Below are 9603 nucleotides of genomic sequence, written 5' to 3' on the forward strand. Positions count from 1 at the left end.
AATACCCTCAAGATTCAAGACTCGGGTAGAAGCGCACCCGCTGATACCTACTACATCGACCACCATGCTCCGGGGTCACACGATGATGGGACGAGCAGTGTGCGACCTCATTTGGAAATAATATTTATACAGGCTCCCTTGAGCCGGTGGAGGTGACGACCTCGAGATTCCGCACCTGCGCGCCACAAGAGGTATCTGGACCTACTAATATTTTCGGCAGCCCCCGCAGCAACCCCGTGCACACGCCTAATCCCTGCTGATGAGCATTAATGAACGCGAAACACGTGTCCAGGGATGGCAAGCACATCAGTGAATACCCTCAAGATTCAAGACTCGGGTAGAAGCGCACCCGCTGATACTTACTACATCGACCATCATGCTCCGGGGTCATACGCTGATGGGACGAGCAGTGTGCGACCTCATTTGGAAATACTATTTATACAGGCTCCCTTGAGCCGGTGGAGGTAACGACCTCGAGATTCTGCACCTGCGCGCCACAAGAGGTATCTGGACCTACTAATATTTTCGGCAGCCCACGCAGCAACCCCGTGCACACGCCTAATCCCTGCTGCGAGCGTTAATCAACGCGAAACACGTGTCCAGGGATGGCAAGCACATCAGTGAATACCCTCAAGATTCAAGACTCGGGTAGAAGCGCACCCGCTGATACCTACTACATCGACCATCATGCTCCGGGGTCACACGCTGATGGGACGAGCAGTGTGCGACCTCATTTGGAAATACTATTTATACAGGCTCCCTTGAGCCGGTGGAGGGGACGACCTCGAGATTCCGCACCTGTGTGCCACAAGAGGTATCTGGACCTACTAATATTTTCGGCAGCCCACGCAGCAACCCCGTGCACACGCCTAATCCCTGCTGACGAGCGTTAATGAACGCGAAACACGTGTCCAGGGATGGCAAGCACATCAGTGAATACCCTCAAGATTCAAGACTCGGGTAGAAGCGCACCCGCTGATACCTACTACATCGACCATCATGCTCCGGGGTCACACGCTGATGGGACGAGCAGTGTGCGACCTCATTTGGAAATACTATTTATACAGGCTCCCTTGAGCCGATGGAGGTGACGACCTCGAGATTCCGCACCTGCGCGCCACAAGAGGTATCTGGACCTACTAATATTTTCGGCAGCCCACGCAGCAACCCCGTGCACACGCCTAATCCCTGCTGACGAGTGTTAATGAACGCGAAGCACGTGTCCAGGGATGTCAAGCACATCAGTGAATACCCTCAAGATTCAAGACTCGGGTAGAAGCGCACCCGCTGATACCTACTACATCGACCTTTATGCTCCGGGGTCACACGCTGATGGGACGAGCAGTGTGCGACCTCATTTGGAAATACTATTCATCCAAAAACCGTTGCTATGTCCCAGGCACCTTCTCCGCCAAATACATCCTCCTAAATTCCTACACACTCCCCCAATACCCGACTCTCCCAACCTGGCACCCGCTGGCAGGGAATCTCACAAGAAAAGCCTGAAGGCATATAAAGCAGCTATAATGGAGGAAAAGAAAATACACTACTCAAAGATCACAGGGGCTATCACCTCCCCCAAGGAGCTTTTTAAAATTGTCAACTCCCTACTGGCTCCGACTGTCTCGGATAAAGTACCGTCACAGGAGCTACGTGATCGCTTATCCTCGTTTTTCTGCTCTAAAATGTCCGATATCTACGATCAACTGAAGCTTCTTAATGCCAATTTGGTTTTGGTTGTCCCCACCAAGGGCTGCTTGAACAGCTCTTCCAACAGCCTCATTTCGGCAGGTCTCTGCGATTTTCCTGAGTTATCACCTACCTCGGTCATCCTTCTGCTTGAAGGCATTAAGTCTGGCTCTCCTTTGGACCCTTGTCCTCCAAAAGTTATAAAAACAGCTAAAGAAGCCTTGATACCGCATCTCATGATCGTCCTGAATTTAGCCATCTCTTCGGGCCATTATCCTGCAGCCTGGAAGGCTGCAGTGGCCAGGCCGATCCTTAAGAAACCTTCCTTAGATCCACAAAATCTTAAAAACTTTCGCCCTATCTCTTTGCTGCCTCTCCGGCAAAAATTCTTGAATCTCATATGAACTCACATTTGAGTGCTTACCTGAGGGACCACAATATCCTCGATGGTTCCCAACAAGGTTTCAGGCAGGCGCATAGCACAGAGACGGCTCTTACCACGGTGCTGGACAATATAAGAGTACAGGTGGATGCAGGTTTTACCACTCTCCTCATCCTACTTGATCTTACGGCTGCATTCAACACACTCTCCCCTTTGAGGCTGGTGTAGCGTCTCAGCGAGATAGGGGTGGGTGAACGGGCCCTGGACCTCTTACTTCCTTTCTTACCAAACGGTCTCAAACCGTTAGATTGGGTGATTTTTACTCAGAGTCCTGCCCCCTGGTCTGCGGAGTGCCTCCAGGCTCGTCTCTGAGTCCTACTCTTTTTAATAACTACGTGGCCCCGCTGGCCAGGGTGGTGCAATCCTTTGGACTTGAGGTGTTGTCCTATGCGAACGACACACAGATCATGGTATCTATCACCCAAAATCCAAGTGATGCTGCGCTCAATTTTAAGAACTGCATGACCGCTGTCTCCACTTGGATGGTTTCAAATTATTTGAAACTTAACGGTGAGAAGACGGAGATTCTGATCTTTGGGGACAGGTCGGACATCTGGTCCAGTAACTGGTGGCCTATCTCCCTGGGTCTCAGCCCCACTCCTGTCTCTCAGGGAAAAAATCTAGGAGTGATGCTTGACACTGGCCTTTCCATGCTTCGCCAGGTATCTAGAACAGTTGCCACCTGATTTGGCCTTATTCGGGTGATTAGAAAGATCTCCCAGTTTCTGTCCCTTGAAGCCCGAAAAAAGGTTGTGGTGGCCCTAATTTTAGCCAGACTGGACTATTGTAATGCTCTTTATCTGGGTATAGCTAAGGGCCAGTTACGTCGCCTACAGCAGGTACAAAATGCCGCGGCAAGGCTTGTACTGGATCTCCCCAAGCTCTCCTCGGCTTCTTCCGCTCTCAGTTCACTGCATTGGCATCCAGGGGACCGTAGAGTCTTGTTTAAGACCCTTTGCCTTACCCATGATGCTTTTTATGGACAGGGCCCGACGGGTGTAAAGAAGATCTTCCACAGGTACGTCCCCGCTAGGAATCTCATGTCAGCCAATAAAAATGTGTTGGTGGTCCCTAGATTCAAAAGGATGAAATGGGGGGGAAGAGCCTTTTCTCTTCTGGCGGCCAGGGCATGGAACGCTCTTTCCGTCTCCCTTTCGGGCCAACAAACTCACTCCTTTTTTCATAAGTCCTTAAAGACCTGGATGTTCTCTGTGAAGTAAATCTTAGTATTTATGCTGTTTGTGCCTGTTGGCCCATCTGTACTATAGCGCCTTGATGCCCTTGGGCTTAGTTCGCGCTCTTTCATTCATTCATTCATTCATTCATTCATTTGACCGAACTCCTAAAACAAAGGATAATTCTAACTAATGAAGCAAACGTCCTTGCACCTGCAACAGAAACGTGCGAGAAAGCAACCTTGCACGCACACAAAATTACAATTCGAAATTCGACTGAGAAAAGGAGCCTTCCCAAGAAAAATACATTTCAGGTCTACAGCTTGTCGTCAAGCTAAGATATTACAGTTAAGCCTCTACTGGTGTTTTCATGTCTCAGGCCTTTACACATTTAAATGCATTTCAAACACTACATCATAAGCATTACATTTAAAGTCATTTTAAAAAGACTATCTTCATGTCATCTCTAAAGCATTACATTTTCTCACGTTAGAGCATTACTCTGTTTCATTAATAGACAAACCTACACATGCAACTTTAATATGGGCAAGTTTAATCCTAATGCAACATTTTACACATGAAGCAATAATTTCTGCATTACTTAATGCATATTCTCGGTTAAAGCACTCACTACATTAGTCTTCAAATGATATGAGCACACTTCTACATAGTGTAATATACTCGATTAGTACTACATTTCTATTGATCACACGTTAATACAGTCCTCTAAATATGTGGGTGCTAACAACTCGTGAATATGATGCACCCCTACAAAATTCAGAATAACATGGCACTCTATCACAACTGGCAGTTTATTCAAGCATTGGCCCAGCGGCACCAATGGCTGAATGGGGTGGACCCAAAGATACCTTTCTGTATATTTTTTCTTTGTTTGTGTTCATGGCAAAATAAATTGGATATCTCCAGGCCTACGAACACGCTTCAAAGGCCCTGCAGATAATACTCTATCTGCAAACTTAAACATTAACATTAGGGGTAGGCTACCTCTGAGTCACCCTGAAAATTCAAGGGGTTAGGAGTAATTCATTCGAGTCTATCAGAGTTGTTAGCCTCTCACGCACGAAACATGGGGGAGGGAGTGAGCCTGCAGCAAGAGGCAATGTCACAAGTTCATGTTTGAGTCGCTGGTGTCCTTGAGAGTGCAGGCACGAACCGAAAAGTTTTCAAAAGACAGAAAAACTTTCAGCCTTAAGAGCCCCGAGCAAGGATTTAAATATATCTAGGGTGGGTGCAAATGGAGCAGTAAGGCAGAAACATTCCATAGCAGCTAAAGCTGTAGCGCCAGCACTGGGAGCGTTTTAGAGGTGGGAAGGATACTATTGAACATAGACTTAATAGGGGGCTCCAGAGTAATGTAATAGTTTTATCCTGAGAAAAGAGGTAAATGCGTGGGAGAGGCTGCTGCCAGTTATGGCGGGGAGCAAAACATTTGGTGAACTAGTAGCAAAGAAAAATGTACGGAGCAAGAAAAATGTACATTGCTGAAAAGAAAGGACATGCCCAGATAGGGGTGTTTGACACCAACATACAATTACCCATGATTTATGAGAGCTTGTTTGCCCGAAAGCATTCACAATATGGTTTATTGTGGCTAGTCTAAAGAGAGCATTTTAAGTAGCACTTGCGTTTCAGGATTCCTCCCCCCCCAAACCTGTTCTTCCTGCTGTAGCGTGACAGCCATGATGGGTAGCCCAGGGGGGTCTTTCTGGTGGAGGTGTTCAGGCATCTGTGAGATTTTTATCTTGAGCAAAAGTTAAACATTGAGTACAAGGGATTCTTCAGATTAGCGTGCAAAGGCAGGTTTTGTTGCCTGGAAAATATTTTAATTATAGAACGAGAAAGGTTCAATAACTTTAAATTTGAGCCTCCCACATTCCTGCTGGCTGTGGGAAACTTGTTCATTTTCATACTCAGTAAGTTGTCCATGCTACTACACCTCTTTGCTCATGGCACTGGAACGCTCCGACTACATGCTGGTGATCTCATGTCTCCTTTTCTTCCTCATCCCAGTCATTACACGATTTGTATCCACGCCCTGCAGAAAAAGAGCGGGCCGGGGAGGCATGGCCGGACCATTAGGAGACTGCGGCTAAAGTGCCAGTGGGCTCCAGGACGTATTGGCAGTTAAGAGAAGTAGGAGGAGCATGGGGTATGGAAACAGAGTATACGTACCCACCCTCTCCCCTTTCGGTGTATGCAGGTAGTCGCACCTTGACTCTAGAAAAGCCCACACGCAATAATGGTCAAGGGCTTTTTTAAAGGAACCAGTACTGGGAGGAGGGCATAGCCCTCCCAGAAGCCTAAAAGGCCAAGACTGGGGTCAGCGCTCAGTTACCGACTGCAAATGTTATGAGGCAGGTCCTGGTGCCTTGGAATCACTGCCGCCACAAATCAAAGGATCGTGGACATGGCGTCGGACGGCGTAGCAGAGAAAGGAATATGAGGTGTACCAGGCCCACCATACTAGCGCCTGCAGTTAGAACAGTGGTGCTCCGGAAGGGGTGACGATGCAGTAAGAGACGCCGTTATCCCAGGAGCACCGGGGCCAGCACGGCATTGTTCACAGGGAACAGGTCAGGATCCTCATACAAGAAGAATGAATGGCCCGGGCCAGCTAGCAGTCAAGGGAGCTTTGGTCTCCCACCAAACAATGTTCAGTGGGCAGGGCCAGCGCTAGACATGGACAGTGTGGGCAGCTGCCCAGGGCCTCACACTCAGCCCACCAGCAGGAGGCCCCACACCAGTTTTACACACCACCAGACCTCTTGTACTACTGCCGATTCAATTGAAAGAAAGGCATCTCTTTGCAATTGGGCCCATGAGAGGGAGGGGAGAGGGCCCTCCCTGGGCTTTTTAGGGATGGTGTCCCAGTTGCAAGGAGATGCATTTTGTAGGTTTGTACTGCAATTAGACTTTCTGCCCGACTGCCCATTCAAAAACACTGTGGGACGCCCTTTGTCCAGCACTCTAGCACCCTCACAGTTTTAACTCTCAGCCCCCAAGCAATTCCTCTTCCACCTTCAGCCCGAAATGGGCTGTAAAAGAGGTGCCTGTAGGTGGCTGAGAGGAGGAGCTGCGGCCCAGAAAGAATCTCCACAAAGCAGCTTCTGGAGCCCTTGGGTGTCACTTATGTAAATTAAAGGGGCCTTGCACCTCCCTTTCGACCCAGGGCCCCAGAAATCCTAGAACCGGCCCTGTAGGTGGGGTGTGGGGGCACTCCCGATGTCGTTGGTGTTGACACAGTGGGTGGCATAAGAGGGTTTGGACAGTTGGGGTGGCTGTGTTGAGAAAGGTGCGGATCAGTATCATGAAGCCTCATTTGTCACACAATCTATGAAATGAAATGAAAATAAGATTTGTTAAGCGCTACAGCTGCCTTCAGGCATCCAGGCGCTAGGACTACAAGATGCCATTAAAAGAACGGAGGATTCTAATTACTGAAACAAAAAAGTTTTAAGCTGTTTTCGAAAGCTAGACAAATTGGGATTGAGTCTCATATACAAAGGAAGAGTGTTCCATAGCTTTGATACATTATAGGAGAAGGAACGACATCCTGATCTGGCTCTGTAAATTCTAGAAACCTTGGCCAGAGAACCAGATGAAGGGATGGTCTATCACAAGGTGGTGGTCAATATACCTCGAGCTTCTTTCAGTTCCACACCAGGCAGGGTTACTTGCACGTAAACTATGACTGCCCCAGCGATAGTCATGGGTATAGGATAAATTGTCTCAAGCATGTGGAGTCACGAGACTGGTCATCTGCTATTTGGGCACAGGGGGGACGGTCTGGAGGCAGAGTCGAAACTGTAATTGCAGCTATCATGAGCTTCTGGTAACCCTGCTCCTATAATATGTTATACAGCTCATGGAACATCCCAGTGTTTTTATACAGCTCAGTAAAGTTAAGGGAACTAAAATAAGACCAGATAGAGACCCAGTCCAGTGTCTGTTTCTGATTATTATTGGGTCTGAGACCGGGAGGGTCCTATACCACCTAATGCCCTACAGTGAACTGGTTGGAAGTCATGCTTATGCCTCATTTGACAATACACATCTAGTTACCTTGTGCAGCTTTAGTTATGCAAGTCCCAAACGTTAGTGTAGTAACCAGTCTGTGGAAAATTGGATGAAAGTTTTGCGCAAGTGCTTATTCTGACTCCTGAGTTATTCAGCCTATCACCTGGCATCACCATGGGTTTCCATTTGAGTTTTTGATAGGCTAGATCTGCATTCTTAACAGAAAATATGAGCTTTTCCTTCATGTCTAGATGGCACAGGGATTAAACTTGTTCTGCCACATATGAATTTAAGAGCGAGCAAGACATCTTTAAGTAACCACAGCGCTTTTGAGCTGCATATCCACCTGTTTAAAAGGGGTAAAAGTCAAGTTTGTTCAAATGTACTTCTGAAATTAACAGGATATTTGCTGAGGCATGCAAATTGCAGAAAAAATCAAAGGAGTGAGTGAAGAGGATAAAGGTCAAATCGTCCTACTATTGACACTGTTATCCAACATAAGGATTCTACCATTAATTATGTGAATATATATACTCATATGTGTGTGCTGCAATTCTTATTTAAAGGGCTTAAACACACGTGAATGATGGTGTAGAAAGATCTATGCTCCTTCTCTCAATTGTGAGAAGGGCAATGTTTCAAAAAATTGTAAAATACCCCTCACACACTGAAACTTGATTCAGTGTAAGGCTTTATCATTGGGGTCTTCCAGCCCCTCTATGCGACGGGGCGTGTTATAACCTACGTAGACGCGGGAGCACTTTATTTAGTGATTGGTGAATATGTGTTGTGAGTGGGATTGTGAAAAGAGTATGTGATGGTTAAAAATTCTCTGGCTAGTGGAACAAATATACTTTATTGCATTCCCTGGCTGAGAATAGTAAAAATGGGGAGGTGTCTACAAGGTCTACAAGGTCGACATGTTTCAGAAGCCATCAAAAGTTACTGGAAAACTGAAACGAGGTATGAGTTCCCTCACAATAATCTAGCAACTGTTATGCTGTAATTTATTCTTGTAGGGTATGCCTCCACCCACCGTGACAACAAACAAACAATCACAAGAACAAACCTCAACCCCCGGCATGGTAGTAGTGCTATGAAATTGAGTTATAACCTCGCAAATGGTTCTTCTGCTTTTCCAATTTTTCCCTAACTGACCACTGTCTTACTCCCTGTATTCATTTGCTGACAAGTTAAACATCTCTGGCAAAGGCTCTCTGCGATGGTCCTGAACTTTGGATTGTATCAATCTTGTCCGAATTGTCTTATCATGGCATCGCTGCCTACATATGTGTCTCCATGGTACATTCTTGCCATCTGTGACAGTAAACAATCTGGCATAGCTGGTCTACCATCAGGGTACAACCACACTCCATCTGTTTCCCTGCGTTTGCAACCCTGTTTTATCCAATTTTCCTTTTCACTTTCTTCCACCTCCTCCTGCAACTGTCTCACCTCTTCCCATGTTTTAAAAACTGAAAATGACATAAATTGGTAGCTGATTCCACTTGTTTCCGTTTTCTTGTTTATAGACATTCTGTTTTTAGCACAATACCGCTAATCATTTCATCCAGCATTTTCCTTACCTAGCTCCTAACCACCACAGGCACCCTTATCAATCTCGGCCCGATTATGAGATTGCCAGATGGATTTCTCGATCACAAACGTGACTGATATTCCATCCGCTCTATTGGTAGTTCTATCATATCCAATGGAACATAATGGAACTCGTAATACGGCAGACTGCATACCTGTCATGTTTGTGGTGGAGCAACCGGTCAGCCAAACTCATAATCAGGCCTTCTGGTTCTCACTGGAACAGCCCCTTCTTTTATCGGGCTTTTACAGACATATCCCTTAAGACGGCCTAATTTTTGCATAAATACTTCACTCACCCCTCACAATACTTCATCAATACCACCACCATCTACAATCATGACCTGGCAGGGAGCATGAAAATTGATTATAATATGTAGATCATATTGTTGAACCCAACCCAGAATTGGTGGCCCATTTTCTACAGAATACACCTTGTCTTCAATCTCTCTCAACAAAATGTAATTGATACCTGAAAAAATCCTAATATGTTAATTCTTTCTCTCTGATATCCTGAGATCAATGTCTTTGTTTGTCAATTTAGTAAGTGCTCATTCCTTTTCCAACATGCTTTTCTGGATGATGGTATACAAGAATCCAGAGACTACTATCAACTCAACTTCCCTGCCATTGACCCCAAAGTTCAACTTAGGTCTTATTATA

The sequence above is a fragment of the Lissotriton helveticus genome, chromosome 12, assembly GCF_964261635.1.
Source record: "Lissotriton helveticus chromosome 12, aLisHel1.1, whole genome shotgun sequence".
NCBI classification, from domain to species: domain Eukaryota; kingdom Metazoa; phylum Chordata; class Amphibia; order Caudata; family Salamandridae; genus Lissotriton; species Lissotriton helveticus.